The 17,801-nt window shown below is 36.9% G+C and overlaps 2 long non-coding RNA genes across 5 annotated transcripts in view; one reads left to right on the plus strand and one right to left on the minus strand.

Annotated features, from left to right (window-relative positions):
• The window catches only part of LOC107326037 (uncharacterized), a 107,764-nt gene that overhangs the window by 82,826 nt on the left and 7,137 nt on the right, over positions 1–17,801 (plus strand). For all 4 annotated transcript variants that reach the window (XR_015796433.1, XR_015796434.1, XR_015796436.1 and 1 more), the window contains 4 exons: positions 5,945–6,042; positions 7,145–7,260; positions 8,164–17,497; positions 17,606–17,800. This is a non-coding gene — a long non-coding RNA (uncharacterized LOC107326037). The remainder of the gene's footprint in view (positions 1–5,944; positions 6,043–7,144; positions 7,261–8,163; positions 17,498–17,605; position 17,801) is intronic.
• The window catches only part of LOC148215936 (uncharacterized), a 37,159-nt gene continuing 24,582 nt past the window's right edge, over positions 5,225–17,801 (minus strand). The window contains exon 3 of the long non-coding RNA XR_015796437.1: positions 5,225–5,352. This is a non-coding gene — a long non-coding RNA (uncharacterized LOC148215936). The remainder of the gene's footprint in view (positions 5,353–17,801) is intronic.

Below are 17,801 nucleotides of genomic sequence, written 5' to 3' on the forward strand. Positions count from 1 at the left end.
TTAAAGATTAAATCAAGTACCCTAATTATGTCATACTGAAATTATACTGTGTGAATACTATCTTACAAAAAACAGAAATTTGACCCTGAAGCTAATTTTATTGGATATACTTCATAATGAGGCTTAGAGCCTTAATATTTATAAACATTTTGCATTGACTATATAATACTGATACTGTGAAGGTATTCATGGTACTTTGAAAAATACTTCTAGATCTTTCAACAGTATGAACTCAGCATTGCCTCGGAGTAGCTCAAGACTATAAGGCCAAGTAAAAGAGGCTGATGAATTCCTGTTCTACTAGTTCCATGATTTTTCTAATCTTAGAAGTAGCTTGGTAAGCACGAAAGAAACTTATTTCTGTATTCATTTTATTTAGTTTCCTAAACATATTCAGATATTAGTATCATTCATATGGATCAGAGCCATTGAGGAGTATTATAAGAGGGTCTAGATCCAATTACCCTGCACCATTTGGAATACTAAATAGGGAAAGAAAAACGATATACTATAAAACTATATCATTAGCATCTGGGATTAGCACTGAACAGCTTTGGTTAGTTGCCAGCTATATTTTTTACCAAATGCTGATTCAGTAATTTTCACACATTTGTATGAAGTCCAGTATAGGTTACGGTCATGTGTGTAACTTTTGAAAAGTGAAAATTTAAGCTGGTCACCTTATTTTTTTTCAAAGCCAAGATATTGTAGCAGTGGATGAATTCTGCCTTTTAGAATCGACTATCAACAATAAAGGAACCAGCAGCCAAGAAATATGCCGTACACTAACACTTAGTAGGATAGCAGTGAAGGCAATGAAATCAGATGATGGATCAGAATTGTGCTGACAGTAGCTTTCCCTGTGACACTCTATGGAAGCAAAAGTTGAAGAAGCTGGATAGAAAGAGTATTGATGTTTTTAAACTCTCTTGTTGGAGCTTTTAAAAATCTCTTGTTGGAGAAGATTTCTGAGAACACCATGGATAGCCAAGTCATCAAACAAATTTATCATAGAACAAATCAATCCAGTCATCTCACTAGAGGCACAAATAACCAGCCTGAAATTATTGTATTTTGAACACATTATGCAAAGACCCCAGCTCCCTTGAGAAGACCATGCTAGGAAAGGTGGAAGGAAAGGAAAAAAAGAGGATGACTGGCAGAAAGGTGGATGGACTCAATTACAGCAGCAATAGGTACAACGTTGGAAGACCTGGATGACCAGGATGGAAATAGATCATTCTGGAGATGGCCATTAAGAGTCAACACCAATTTGATGGCACATAATCAAAACAACTAGGAATAAGAAATGAACTCTTTGCTATTTTGCTGTCTTTTTCTAAGTCCTGCACCCCAAAACAACTGCTCTACCTAGGTAGCCCTCCACACCATTATGAAATATTAGAATGTAAAATCATTGAGACTATACTGTGTACTTTTGTTTGAAACTGAATGCAGGAACTAAGTGCAAGGGGTTGGACAGTAATGTGTTGACATTTAAGAGGCCATAATGGTGGAAATAAGCCTCTACAAGTGAATGGTAACTCAGATCTTCCTCAAATTGGTTTTCTCCAGATATATCACCCTCAGTCAACACAGCCAGTATGATAAAAAGTACAGCACATCTACAGGTAGTCCTTGGTTAATGGACAACCTTTCAACATTATGATGGTGCTGAATGAGTGATACTTACACTCAGTCCTTGAAGTTCCAGCCATCCCAGCACCCCCGCAGGCATGTGATTGCAATCTGGGTGCTTGTCAGCCAGCTCACACTTACAAGGGTGCAACATCTTGCAGTCACATGATTGCCATTTCCAACCTTCCCTGCTGGCTTCCCACAAGCCAAGTCAATGGGGAAGCCAGCAGAGAAGGTTGCAAGTTGCTCCTGTGAGTTCCTCCTGCTGCCTTTTCTCCTGAGGTGCCTGACTAAGGAGTACAAGATCCCAAGGTTCTCCTATGCATAGCATGAGCCTGCTTGCAGTACACCCCCACCCTCAGTAGTACACGCCCTCTCGCATTCTGCAGCAGCCACCTGGCCACACTTGTGCTGTGCTGCAGCAGTCATCTGCATGCCCTCCCAGACTCTGCAGCAGCCACCCCTGCCTGACTCTGCTTGTGCCACATTGAAGCAGCCACTTATGTACTCTCCCGCCCTCTGCAGCAGCCATCCCCTGCCTTGCCATGTTTGCACTGCACCACAGCAGCCACACCCCACGTGGCTGCACTCTGTAGCACTCAACCACCCACCGACCTGCTTGCAAGCTGTCCAGAGCTTGTGACTTCCTGCCAGCTTCCCATTGACTTTGCTTGTTGGAAGCTGGCAGGAAGTTGCAAGTCACGGTCATGTTAGGTCCTCACTTAATGATTCACGATCCTCACTTAATGACAGCAACAGAGACTGCCATGATTGCCCTTGCTAAGCAAGGCGGTTACATGACATCATGCTTTATGACCACACAGCTTAGCAATGGAAATTCCGGTCCCAATTACTGTCATTAAGCAATGACTACCTGTAGTTGGAGAAGATTGGACTAGAGCAATAGGCTTTGACAAACTAAATCTATAGTCAAGTCTTTGGTCACTTTGTAAGTTACTGATTAACCTATATATCAGGGTATACAAGACTTTTAAAAAGGAAGGGGAGCATTCACTTCTGGGATTCTCTCATTTGTGCAGGTTGAAGCAGTACAGCTATATCAGTTTTATAATATGTGTTAGAGTAGAGACTGAGTTCTAGTCCTGCCTTAGGCATGAAAGCCAGCTGGGGGACTTTGGGCCAGTCACTCTCTCTCAGCACAACTCACCTCATAGGGTTGTTGTTATGGGGAAAATAGGGGGAGGAAAGAGTATTAGGTATGTTTGCTGCGTTGAGTTATTTATAAAAATAATGAAGGTGGGATAAAAAATCTAAAAAAAAAAATCAGTAAGTTAAAAAAAAGCAAAAAAAAAAAGCCATACAAGGAGTTGAGCAAATTCTCAGGCTGGTAAGGCATTCTCAGCTTTATGTCTGTCTAGCAGATTAAGTTGGTTCTAGGCCTTGCAAGGTCAGAATGTAGAGATTTTCAGCAATCTAAAAGCATAAACAACAATTCCTAATTGTCTCCTGGGACAAGAATCAGTCTGGAAACTCTTTTACTACAGGTAGTCTTTGAGTAATGACCATTTGTTCAGTGACCATTCAAAGTTATGATGGTGTTGAACAAAGGGACTTACAACCAGTCCTCGAAGTTCCAGCTGTTGCAGCACCCCTGCAGTCACATGAATGAAATTTGGGTGCCTGGCAACCAGCTAGCACTTACAACCAGTTATAGTGTCCTGCAGTCACATGAACACCATTTGTGCCCTTCCCTGCCAGCTCCCTCCAAGCAAAGTCAACAGGAAGCTGGCAAGGAGTTGGGGTTAGTCTCTTCCCTACCCCCGGCCTTTCTTTGCTTGCACACACCATGCCCTCCTTCGCCCCCTTGCTTGCCCACATCCTGCACCCTTTTTCCCAGGCCTCCCTGCGCTTGTACACATGTATGTACGCACCCCGTGCCCTCTTTCCCTGGTCTCCCTGCAGTTGCATGTACATACCCTGTGCTCTCTTTCCACGGCCTCCCTGCGATTGCACACATGCATGCATGTACCCGATGCCCTTTTTCCCTGGTCTCCCTGTGATCCCATGTGTGCACATACCCAACGACTTCTTTCCACAGCCCCCCTGTGATTACACTCACACTATGCCCCCTCTCACACCCACACATGCGCACTCTGCACCCTCTTTCCACAGCCTCCCTGTTATTGCACAAGCCCCCTGCCCTCTTTCCATGGCCTAACCTGTGAATGTATGCACATATGCCCTCTTTCCACGGCCTGCCTGCAATCGCACACATGCATGCACATACCCTGCACCCTTTCCATGACCTCCATGCAATTGCACACATGCATGCACATACCCCACCACCTTTTCCCCCAGCCTCCTGTGCTTGCACACATGTATGTATATACCCCATGCTCTCTTTCCACAGTCTCCCTGCGATTGCATGCACCCTGCAGCCTCATTCTCCAGTTTTTCTGAGCTCCCACTTCACTGAGCACTCTCTCCCCTGACTTGAGTGCGGCCTGTGCCGGGCCTCCCTCCGCAACCTGAGGCACCCCCATGCTCCTTACCTGGGACTCCATCCACTTCCCACTTAATGACCCACATATCTTGGATTACAGTGACAACTGGGACTGCCTGGATTGCCATTGCTAAGTGATGCAGTCACATGACATTGCATTTTACAACCATATCGCTTAGCGATGGCAATCCCTCAAGTCGTAACTTGAGAACTACCTATCAGTTTCATATACTGAATCTTTCAGTGAATTTGTTGAAATTGGTATTTATTACATTGGGAGTTCTAGTACCTTCTTCACTGAAGCTTTCAGGCTGAAGTATGTTGAATAATATTTAAGTAGTGTATATCTAAGGGAATTTGTTTAAAGGTTTTTCTTAAATGCATATTTAGAAAACAAGCCAAAGTAAAAAATGAAACATAAATGTATGCAAACTTGTTTGTACCTGACTAATGTAGTAGTGAAGTGTGCAACTACATAAGTGCGAGTTTTTGCCTCCCCCAGGATAGTTGGTTTTAGCCTGGTAACATTCAATGAGTGCCAGCTCCGATATAATTTGTCTTCTCACACTTTCCTGTATTTTCTGTGGGTTATATCTCTCAGTTTGGAAGTCTTACGGTACATCTTTGATGACATGACTGAAAGATATCACAATAGTTATTTTGTAGCAGCACTGATGTTGTCTTTTATGTTTCTGTAAAAATTAATAGTACAATCAAATAATATTAGGTTCTTTGTCCTTGAATTTTATTTTTATTACTTTGAATATCATTTGTGAAAAGGAGAAATAGAAATTTAAGGAACAAGTATATGCTTGATTTACTTCAAATTTTCTGATGTCTTTGGGATCTTGGATGGATACAGAAAGTTTATCAATAAAACATTTTGGATTTGGTATTATCTACTTTACAGTATTTTTAAGTGAATAGCAATAATTAGGAATCTGTAATTGAACATGCATGTAAATTTCATTCTCTGCATATAATGGCTGGCTGGCTGGCTGGCTGGCTGGCTGGCTGGCTGGCTGGCTGGCTGGCTGGCTAGATGGACAGACAGACAGACAGACAGATAGATAGATAGATTCGCAGTGTGTCTATCAGGAATAATAGGTTGGTCTACAGGTCCACAATCTCATTTATTTACACAATGTAAAATAATGTGAAAATAATAGTCCCTGATCTTCTGAATTCTTTCCTTGTGTTGTAGATATATAAATAGGATTTATATTGGCAAATTCAAATGTTTATACATCCTGCAGATAAAACAAAACAAAACAAAGAACCTTTCAGATGGTGCTTCTGTCAGTAATAGTAATGAAATTACATGTAAAAATTAAATAGCAATTTTTTAAAAAATATAGTTGTAATAATTGATAATGCATGGTAATTTAGAACAGAGCTACTTGGTAGTCTAACAAATCTGGAGAAGTGGTGGCAAAGAAATGTGACCACTGGAAAAATTGGCATCTAGATGCACCTTTTCAGACATAAATATTGGCTTGGATTACTTAAATTCAAAGATTTCATAGTCTGACTTGGAATACATTTGAAAATCACTGGATAGGCCTATATTTAAACTTTAAAAAGAGTAAATCCTATGCAATTTATTTATTTATGTATTGCCATTTACCTTTTTCTTTTTTTAAATTGAAAAATTTCTGTATTTGTGTGTACACACTCAACTCATGTTTTCATCAGTGATGCAACTGAAAACTGTTAAAAGATGCAATTTAAAAGATAAGCAGATCAATTTGAAAAGTATTATATTGTTACATAAAATTCATCCATAAGCATTAAAACCACAGTAACTGGGGCATTTTTTTCCTTTGTCAACTTCTTTCTTAGCCTTAACAGATACTTAGATATGGTTTCCAAGCAGTTCGTTACATTTTAAGTGAAATGAAGAAAGTCAATTTGGAGTAATCAGATGTGTGGATTGAGAGGTACTGTCAATATTTTTCCATTTTATCTGTCCATTGCTGGTGTAAGTTTGCATAGCTTTGCCAGTCCTGTCTCAAAAGTTATATTTTTAATTGCTTTAAGATAGGTAGGTAGGTAGGTAGGTAGGTAGGTCAGTCAGATAGATAGATAGATAGATAGATAGATAGATAGATAGATAGATAGATAGATAGATAGATAGATATAAATAACTGTCTCCTATATTAACCTATGAAATAATAAATTCTGGAAAATTCAGTCTTCTATCATTTGCTGTTTGAATTATATTCAGTTGAACATTAAAGGTATAGAAAAATATTCATGAAAAATAATGAAAGATATACTAACTTCATTCTTCTCAAAACCTGTTGAATGGTTTACTTGAGAGATTTATATTGTGGCAAAGATTTGCAAGCATTGATCTTTCAAACGAAATGTTTATGTAGCAACTGTAATTGGTGAATGACAAATAATTACTTACACTTTTCTCATTTAAGACAAATTAAATATTAATAAATTCTGCAGCACATAGAAAATATTTCCAAGTATGGTTCTTAAACACTTATTTGCATGATACAATTGCCTGCATCTAAATCACAAAAGATTTGGTAAAATGAAAGATTTTTGCAGTTGTTTTGCAAGACTTCTTGCATCAGATATGTCTCAGATTTTTAATTGGAAAATTGATGCTAAATTGTATAAACATGCAATTTGTTAGTGAATCATACATTTTTTTCAGAGCCCCCAATAATAGTTCATTTTTTCCTTTTCAATTTCAATTCATAAGCTATGCTATTAAATAGTTTTCCGAATATTTGAATCAACATTTTTGCTAATAATCAAATCTCAAAATATTATTGATAGTAATGCATATCACTGTAGGATCTTCTCATATTATATTCAATTGTCATTTTAATTACATTTAAAACAATTTATTATCCAATTGATCAGCTATTGACATCCTAAGGCTAGAAGAGCTAGTCTTGTATATCAGAAAGCATCATTCAGCATTAATTCAGCTGTAGTATAGTGTTAGAATAACTTCCAGACAGAAACAAAAGGACCTCCCTCCTGCTGTTAACAACTGGCTGCCATGGAATATTTCAGGTGCTTTTGGAACAAAGCAGAACCCAAATCCTGGGAAAAGAAGATAGTCGATTCACCTGTGAGGAAGACTTTCTATAGGAAAAGTCAACATGTCCTCCAACATTGTTTGCAGTCAGGTACAAACCATTAATGCCTGACCTTTCTCTTGCCTCAAAGCACACCATTACATATTGTTAAAAACTCTTCTGTGCCTGCTGTGTTCCTTTACTTCAGAAGAACCAGTTCTTCATGAGTTTATATAATATATTGTATTAGCAAGCAGAATACAAATACTTTCACCTTTGTTAATACAATGAGTATTCTTATTTTCATTTTCACCAGCCTATGCCTCTATTATCATAGATTTCATTGAAGAAAAGGTGGAAAACCAACTTATATAGGCAGTCATATTTAAAAGGCATCCATTAAGGATTAAGTACAACCCAGATTTTCAAATGCTGGAAGATAGCAATTTATCCCTGAAAGTATATAAACTGTAATTGTTACTTTTAGAATATAAATTTTCTTCAATACTACAGCAAATGAGCAAATAGTTAAATTCATTTTCTACCTTGATCCCATTAATTATCAGCTTTTTCTAAGGGGTGATACAGTTTGCATTTTTAACATACATTCTTGTTACTTTTTGTACATCTTTTGAAAATAAGTCTTTTTTTAATTTATTTATTTAAAGGTAATTATTTAAAAGTATAAATTTCTTTACAAAATTTATGTGATACCCACTCCTTTGATGTCTCTCAAAGATTTTGTAAATCTTTGGTTTACAAAAGATACAGTGGAAACAGTAATCAAAGACAATTATAAAGAAGAAATACAAAACACAAAGCAATATGCACTTAACATTAAATCACTAAAGTATTAAAAGGCCTAGATGAGTATTTATTTCAAAAGTAGAATGAATAATGCTCCTGGAGTTTATGGATTATTTATTTCCTACAAACCAGGATTTTTTTCTTACTTTTTCTTCTACTTTAAAACAAACAAGCACTGCTTTATTCTTCTTTTTTTTTTTTTTACAGTTATCAAAATAGGGCCACAGAAATACGGAGATCACTGTATATGGTAAGAAAGATACAGAAAACCTTGCTGTCATCTAGTGGTCATCCAGATTCTTGCAGCCCTATTCATTTTCAAACTGGCAGTGGTCATCTCAATTTGCATAGTCATTCATTCATTCATTCATTTTTTTTTTTTAAAGGAGGAACAGGGCCCTTGTGGAGCTGTGAGTGAGTGCACACACAACAACTTTTTGTAAACTATGATTTAAATGGAGAAAAAATTGGTCAGACCTATGCTTCTCTGTCCCTGTGAATTTTTTCCTTTTTCTGCTTGTCCACTTTTATCCCCCCTCCCTCCGACTTCATGAACAGGGTAAAAGAGAAGAAAAGGGGGGAGCAAAAAATTTAGAATATTGTTAATTTATTTACTGCCTACATCAGAAACTTAGCATCAGAGTGCAATCATCTTGATAGAAAGCACCCTTCAATTTTCCAGCTATAAAAAACAGAAATAAAAATAGCAAACATGCATCATGGAAATATTAAAATATTTGGTTGAATAAAAAAGTTTCCCTTGGTGCCTAAGAGATATTAAGGGAGCCACAGAAACCCCTTGGTTAAGTGTCATAGGTTGTTTTATAAGGGATGATGGCAACCCGGCAGGAGATCAGGCTTTTATTACAGAAAAGGAGTTTATTACACATTTACATACAAACTATACTGGCTTCTCTGCCTGAACACTAAGTTGTTTACTTCTCCTGTTCTCCTTCATTATTTATCTCTGTTAACACTTTCTTGACTCATTTATTGCCTTACAGCTTCATTCTGGAGACTTTTATTATCTCTTCTCCTTCCTTCTCCCCCCTCCCTCTTTTCTCAGTCACTTGCTTTGCTTCTCTCAGCAAGCATCTGAGTCTGAGGTCAGTGGCTCTCAGTAGGCACAGCAGTGCCTCATCTTCTGTTGACAGGACACCATTCTGCTCTTTCAGCTTTCTACCTTCTCCCAATATCCTCTGTGGGAATTCTCCTCTGGGAGAATGCAAGGATCTTTTTTTTACCAGCCCCTCATGGATTCCACTCAGCTTCTGATTCCTCTGACCACAGCAGCCATCATTTCTTTTCCTTCCTTCCCTTTTTTCTCTCCAGCCACCTTCATTGTAATCTTCTCATTAAAAAGCAGCTCCTTCTCTAACCAACAGCCCTCCTCTACTACTAGCTCTCAACTGTCCCTATTTAATACTTCTCAGTTCTACCCAGTGCATGCATTTTTCTGAAAGATGCTAAGAGGTGGCTAATGGTCTTGAGGAACAGCAGACTGACACTGACTTCTCACAGGAAGGTATTTCCTGTCTAGGGTTCTGCAGCTGAAAAAGCTCATTCTTTTGTTGAAATTCTTTTTTTTCTTTTCTTTTTTCTTTTTTTTGGACAAGGAAGAAAAGCTAGCATTCATCATCTGGTTCTTAAATAGCAAGCATGTTAAGAATATACATAAGCTTTCATTCAGGCATCAGTTAGCATAGTATTAGGCAAGCCTCAAACTTTCATGGGTATTTATAGAAGATTCAGATATTATGATATGCTATTTTTCTAATATGTGGACTGTAGTAGCAAAAAAATGTCTTAAAACAATAGGAACATTTAGATACAGTAGTTAAGGTGCTAGATTTTGACCAGGGAGATTTAGGTTGAACTACAGAGCTCATGGGATGACTTGGGCTACTGTCTTCCAACTTCCAACCCAGTCTTTCCCACATAGGAGTTGCTGTTATAGTGATTAAGAGGGGACACCCTTGTAAACAGCATTGCATTCTCAAATGAAAGGCGAGGTATAAATTTAAATTTAAATTAAATTAAATTAAATTATGATTCAACAGTCATTTCCACATTTACCTGTGGTTACTCCTCCCTGTTGCTCTGCATAGCTTGCCAAGAGCTACCACTAGCTTAGATAAGGTTTATTGTATGGTTCTCATGTCCTCTATCAGAGACTAGACTCACAGCCTTTAGAAAGCAGCAGATTAATGTTGCTGACAGGTGATTTGACAACACCAAAACAAATTTTAAATAAGCAGCAGTGGCTGCTGGTGTATCATGTGATGTATCCATCATATGCTATCAACCATTTCCTGATAAACTGTATTGAGTATGTTGGCTGAACATGGTTAGAGACATATCATGGTTTCACTTCTAATTGATGAAATACTGCATAAAATTTGACTATAGATACATGTGCAATTTTGTCAATTAATATATACATAATCAAATATTTTGTTGGACTAACTAGATGATGGGACACTTGTTTAAATGTTCAGTATTATAAAATGAATGAATACAAATACCAATACATATACATACACACACACACACACACACACACACACACACAGAGTTTGAAAACAAACCTTTCTTTAATTCTTCTTTTTCACTGTTGACCTTTTACTGATCTAAGGGAGAGAAAATCTGAAAAGATATGGAAATCTTTTCCTATTCAAGTGAAAACTGTTTAGTAAGCTTTCAGGCACGTTTCATAACATTAGCAGCAGATGAAGTCACAGAACCATACTTTAAAGTCCATTAAAAATGTCTTGGAGCAATTGAACAGTGAATACAGTTTTTGTGTTTTAGCTGCAAGACAAATGACTTCATATTGAAAGAAAATCTTATATTAATTAATCTTCATCAAGGCTTATGTGGATAATGCAATTTATGTGTTCTAAATCTTGATTTAAATTGCATGTAAATGTAATACTTCTATATTGAATATATGTCATTTGGATTTGTTGAACTAGAATCATATACAAATTAAAATACTTTTCCTTTAAAAAGTCAAATATACTTATTACAAAGAATATATTAAATATTGGAAGTGGATACATTAAAAACAGTGATGTATGTAAATGATTCGGAAAAATACCATTAGTGTTTAACTGGGATATATTTTTAAAATTCATAGGTCCATCCCAGGTATTCTAATATTACATATGAAAGAAACAATTATGCACATGAATTTTACTTATATCTTATTCTATATTGAATATATGTCATTTGTATTTTAAAACAACCTTTTAATATTCAGAATAAATATTTTCAAGCAAATTATGGAAGATCTGAAAAAAATAGGGTATGTGGTACCTCATCTGTCTGCCATGCCTCACCTCTATCTCTCAATAGCAAGTCAATAAAAATGATTAGAGCTGCCACCTCACAAATATACGCCCTTAAACCATATAGCCGTAATACTGAGAAGTTTGTTTGTTTGTTTTTCCCCCTGATCTTTTTAAATTACATCCAAACTGTCTGGGGAATTTCTCAGTGGCTAGAGGTAATACAGTTTAATCTTTTTTTTTTTTTTTCCCTGCTAGTAGGCCTCAAATTTTGCTCATTGGAAACATTTCTCTTCTCTTCTCTTCTCTTCTCTTCTCTTCTCTTCTCTTCTCTTCTCTTCTCTTCTCTTCTCTTCTCTTCTCTTCTCTTCTCTTCTCTTCTCTTCTCTTCTCATCATGGCCTTGGTGCCTTAGCAGTACTATAATCCATGCACCTAATCTTGGTGTGTCTGTTTGCTTTTGTTTCTTTCTGCCTCTCAGATTTTGCTGGAGGATCCCACAGTGAAAGCTATGACTATGAAAGTCCCACCATTTATTCCACTCTCCTAAAAGTTATTTTAGCACAGGAAATTAAGCTGATATGCTTTTGGGGGGGGGGGGGGCTTGTTGAATTTAAATTATTTTTAGATTTCATCTTCACCTTCCATCACAGCTTTCACCAGCCTGCATGATTTATGCTTCACTTGCTTTCTTTCATTTTATAAAATTCCTTTCATTCTGTAGCTCTGCCATTGCACTCTTCAGAATATTAAGAACGAGGAGAGGGGAAGAGAGAGGAGTTTAAAGTTATTTACGTTAAATTGATTTTTCTTTAATTATTATTGTGGGAGTTCAAACGTGATTAACACAATGGTTCAATGGGTAAGTGAATCACCCAAGTGAGACACACAAATGGACAGTTAGTCTGATTTCTTCTTTTTTAGCTTCAATTAGTAGAAAAGAAAAATGAAATTAAATACAGTTTACTAAATAGGACTATAGAATTTCATTGCATCTTAAAAGACAAAGCTTTCTTTGCATTTTATTTAGTAAATATTCTTGCATCTCAGTGTAGTCAAAGAGATCAATGCAAAAGAGAACCCTTTAGGCATTCATCCATGCACTTAACCAATGCTCCATTGGATGCATTTATCCAATTCAGTGCTCACTCAAACTCTCTTGAATCTTCTGATGTAGATTGGTGCATACCATACATCTGCATCTGTGGCTTCCAGTTGTCCATAACTATATCTTAATCTGAGCTATTACAATCCATGTTTATATCTTGGGAAAAAAGTCATGTATTTGCCTGTGTTCTTCATCTAATATGAAAGGAATGCCAGGGTCTTCATTCTTCAAACATCCAAAAGCAATGTTGTTTTTTAATAAAGGATATCTATAAACATTCTGAATATAAGTATCAAATATGTATATGAAATTCTTCATATTACTTTAGGATTTTTTTGTATTAATTTCTGTTTTGTGAAATTATTGAGTAGTAAATCTGTTTTTGGTAGTTAGTAGGGCATATCTCATTAGCATTGTTTTATTTTCATATCATGACTGCCTGTTCAGTTTTGTCTGGGATAAGATATGAATTGTTGTGAAGAAATTATTTTGGAGATTTCTTATGAGAATCTGAAATGCAAATTCATCGCCAAATATTCAGTTTTCTGAATGTTTAAACACAGGACATAATACACATGAAAATGCATACATTAGATGGAAATGCAGACAAAAATGTACACACTATATAGGTAAGTGCATTTTATTAAGGAAAAAATGCAGGAAAATACATATGCTGAAACAGCAAATTTTTTCCTGACAAAATTTGTACTTGGTGAAATAAGTCAGGTACAAACAAAATGGCAAACTCTTCCATCCCTATCTTTGAAATGGAAGCACCAGTAATTATATATTGGCCATAAATATGGCTACAATCCTGTCAAAGTAAAGCACTTCAAAGTCCAATTATCTTAGTCAATGCAACTAAAAGGAATTTAGAAGTGTTTTGATTACTAGATTGTTTCTAAGAACTGAGATTTGTATTCAGTGTATCTGTTTATCAGTTTATCCTCACTAATACCAAAGTTCCGTTGTTGCTCAGATCAACATGCAAGTGCGATACAAGAGTTGTCTAATAGTTGTAGCCTGTTAAAATAATAGGCCATCATTTCTAGTATGGCATCACCTCTTCCACATGTTATGTTCATATGCAGTTACCACTGAATCCATTGATCAAGAGACCCTGATATTATCTACTCTGACTAAAAGCAGATTCAATAAAAGAAATGTTCTTTCCAGGCATGCTATTTGAAATTCTTGCTGGTAAGGGCATGTTGAGGGACGGTTGAGATTCAGAGCATAATGTCTGTATGCTTGCAAATTTTATGCTGGAATAACAATACATATGCAGTGTTTAATACAAATGGGATCTTCATTCAACAGTATAGTTTTTACATATAGCCAGTAGCACATCTATAGGAAACTGGATCCAGATTGCTATTCAGACAGGCAGATAGATTTTATGTTCCCAGAGATGGGCTCAAAGGTTTAATTCACTGTACAACTTTGTGTTTGTCATATTGTTCAGATAGGTATGTACAATGACATGTTAGCATTTTTCGCTCACTTTTCCAATAGGCAGTGCTATTACTTAATATTCACATCTTGAAATTAGGCACTGAGGGTGCAAATGTCAGAATGTAAATTGAATTTATTCTTGCACTGCCCTGCAAAAAACCAAAATTCTCTTGTATAAATAACCTTTAAGACTTCCTACTGAATATTAACTTTTTTTCAAAAATAAACTGATTTCCAAAAACAGGAGGTGAATGATTCAGTTACAGTACAGTGATCCTATAGATAAAATACATGGTGATATTTCTTTCTTTCTTTATAGAATTGTCAAGTTTGTACCCCTGCACTTCTAGCAAGCCAACCCGTGGCAAATTTCAAATGATAATAACAAACCATAGCCTTAAATAGTGACAAGTAACAGTTAAAACAGCATTGAATAAAATAATAAAGCAATATATTAACATTAACATTAAAAATAATACATAAAATCACTTTGTGTGAGATGGGCGGCTATATAAATATGATAAATAAATAAATAAATAAATAAATAAATAAATAAATAAATAAATAACATCCAAACCAACCATCATACAAAATCATAGAAGTACTAAGATTTGTGGCCTCCATGGCAACCATGGACCTGTCCCAAGTCATTGTGGGCCAGATGCATACTGCAGGGTTGCACATTAGACCTGGTTTTTGTTTCAGGGTAGTTGAGAAGTGATCTGGTTTTGGAGGACATTGGTATCAGTCTGTTGCTGTGGACAGATCACCTTCTGATTGCTTTTTGGCTTACTAACACCACCCTATCTTGCAGGGGGATAGGGCCCATCCTAGGCAACTGATGGACTCAGCTGGGTTCCAGAGGGAACTTGGGGTTTTCCCCAAGGATTTGGTGGACATTTCAGCTTAGTCTTTAGATGCAACCTGGAATAGGCAGGTGGAGATGGCCTTTGACTGGATTGCCCCTATGTGACCTCTCCCCCAGCACCAATCCCAGCTTGCATCTTGGTTCTCTGAGGAGCTCTGGGAGATGAAGTGCAGGAAGAGATGCCTGGAGTACCATTGAAGGAAGACGAACAGTTAATCCAACTGAGCACAAGAACCCATATTAGGTATTACATCATGGTGATAAGGGCTGCCAAATATTATTGTTAAATGTGATGCCCTTATTGCACCTGCCAACAGCTACTTAGTGGCCTTATTTAAGGTGACCAAATCTTTTTGGGAAAGGACAGGCAGCAGGACCTTCTGCAGGGCTTCTGTGAGGAATATTCTTGCTATGTGGCAGATAAAGTCACTCAGATTTGCCAGAATTGGATTCTGACTGTACAGGTCTAGCTGAGGGGCCCAAAGTAAGGTTTTGTGGGGCTATCTAGAGTGAGCTTGAATCTTGGGCTGGCCAAGTGACACTGTTGAAGTCATAGCCCAGTGCCTGGAGGCTGTGCAGGTCTTGATGAGGAAAAATAGACTCATTAATCCTGACAAGACCAAGCTGCAACCACTCACAATTTTGGGCCCAGAGGCATTCTTGGAAATAAATATTATGCTTGAGATATGATGTGCCTTTATGCTATTATACCTTCCTATTTATTCATTTTAATTAAAAGCATTTTTAATTAAAATAAAAAAAGTAGGTGCAGGGATCCTACTGAGAACCAGGATGGGGTTGCTGGGCTTATTGAAACTCATGTGCCCTTTATCAAGAATTCAGATCCAGACTTTGCATTCAGAAGGTAATCAGTTCAGACTTCACCATCCCTATGTGAATGGATATCTAAAAATACAGACTGACAAAAACCTCTTCTTTAAACCTTGGTAGGCTGTTGTTTATCATGAGTTAGAATGAGAATCACCAGTGGCGGTTTCGTACCATCATCTTTGGAGAGGGACCAGTGTTCAATGGTAGAACACATACTTCATACAGACTCCAAGATTCAGTTCTTTGCATTTCCATTTAAAGGACTACAGAGCTCTCTGTATAGGTTATCAGAGTTTATTCATAACAGCCTTATACAAGCATCATTCTATGTCATTTTGAGTACCACACTAAATTAAAAAGTGCTGTACAGCCCATAGCAAGCCTAGCAAAAAAGGAGAGTGAAGATTTTAGAAGTTGCCATAAATGCCTTGGTGAATAAAAAGATTTTCACAGAAACAAAGAAATTATGCAATAATACATTTCTTCCTCTGTAAGTTGCTAAAAATGAGTTATTGTACTACAGTTGTATTTATACACAACTTAATTGTATTTTATTGACTAAACTACATTCAACCAGATTCACACAATACTCTTATAAACCAGGATTGCAAACCAAAAGGGCCAGTTTCATACAATATGCTAAACCAAGCCACAGCTTTTAGTGTAATGAATGAATTCTGTTTTTTTCCAGCTCAATAGAAAGTAATGTCATTCGTTCAGACAATGGTACAAAATTCTGTGCATGCACAATTTACAAATATGTAAAGTCAAACATTTTTGCCATCTCTCAAAGTAAGATGTCACCGAGAAGCTCCATGTGGAATGAGTATGTATGATACGTTCCACTACAAACATCTTGCAGCCAGAAAAATAAACCAGCATCCTACTGCAGCATCCTACTAGCCCGGTCACTACAGTGAATACATACCTTCAGCTACAATGCTAGATGGACCACCTGGTATCAGCACACACAACTTAAAGAATCACACTGTTTACCAATCATTCTGAAAATTTTAAAAAATGGTTGCATGCTTCAGATTTTCTAAGTAATAATGGTAGCTATAGTATTATAGTACTATATCTTGCTATCTTTTGCTGCATTTATGTATCACCTTACAGTGATGCACTGCAAAAGATGCAGTCAACAAATCAGTTGTAATGAACAGCTTACTCTAATTAGAGCAAACAGTAATACAAATAATAGTATAGTTCTGACTGCAGAAAATATTTCAGAATGCTGCTATACTAAGAAGACTGATTTTGTTCCAGTTCCTGTATTCATTACGATCTTTAAATAATGTATGTTCCAGGTAAGAAGTGCATTAATCATTTGAACTGTTCCTGTAGTGTTTATAAACGGCACACGCAGAGAGAAAGAAAGATATAAAGCCACAAAAACGTTGAAGGACTATTCATTACTTGCAATTTCTGGTATCTTCTCAGTTTCAACAGTCACTTATGATGTAAAACACAGTGATAACCAAATCCATTGATAGGTTGCATTCAAAATATGTTTGTATTTCTTTCTCCCATACACCAACACACAAACAGAGAACTGAACATACATTAGGAGAGAGACAATCTCTCACCAACTACTTAGAAAATAATACAGTTCAAGCTAAGAAGAATTACTGTCTAGCAGATGCAATTTCTCTGTAGCTTAGAAAGCAGCTGCGTTTTTGTAAAACCCGATGAATGTGGCAGATCTACCTAAAGGTAGAAGAAAAAGAACACCCCTTGTTTTGTAATAAGGGGATTTTCAATTTAAAGGCGAGAGAGGGCCTGTTGTGTGAAGTATGGTTATTACATTCATTGTATTCTGTCTCGCTCACTAGGAGGCTAATAATGAAGGAGTCAGTGAAAGAGCCAGTGCCATGAGAGTTATCTCATGGCCCCAGATGCTGGATAAGTTGAAGAAGGCAGAAATCACTTCTGGATGACATTCAGGTCTGAATGATGATTTGAAGAAGAAAAGACTGTTATTTCCAAGGTAAACAGGCCGTCTCATCCATCAGCAGTATAGACCAGTCTAAAATATGTTTACATAGAGACTTAGAAAGTTCACTTTATCACTTTCAATTTTTTTTCTCTATGACAGCTTCAGCAATATATTCCTGAGACAAAAGATCCACTCCATGCTCCATCACGCCTAAAAAAGAAGCTTTGAAGAAATTGCTAGGCTTACTTACAATGAGAGAAATTACGCACACAGCAGAAAATGAAAAAAGGCACATAGATACTGTGAATACTTCAGAAAAGTGCCAAAGACCTGGTTGAGAAATGGCTTCACAAGG

Source organism: Python bivittatus, unplaced genomic scaffold, assembly GCF_059951505.1.
Source record: "Python bivittatus isolate LINGU-HERP-01145 unplaced genomic scaffold, Pbiv_v1 ctg000330_np1212, whole genome shotgun sequence".
Taxonomy (NCBI): domain Eukaryota; kingdom Metazoa; phylum Chordata; class Lepidosauria; order Squamata; family Pythonidae; genus Python; species Python bivittatus.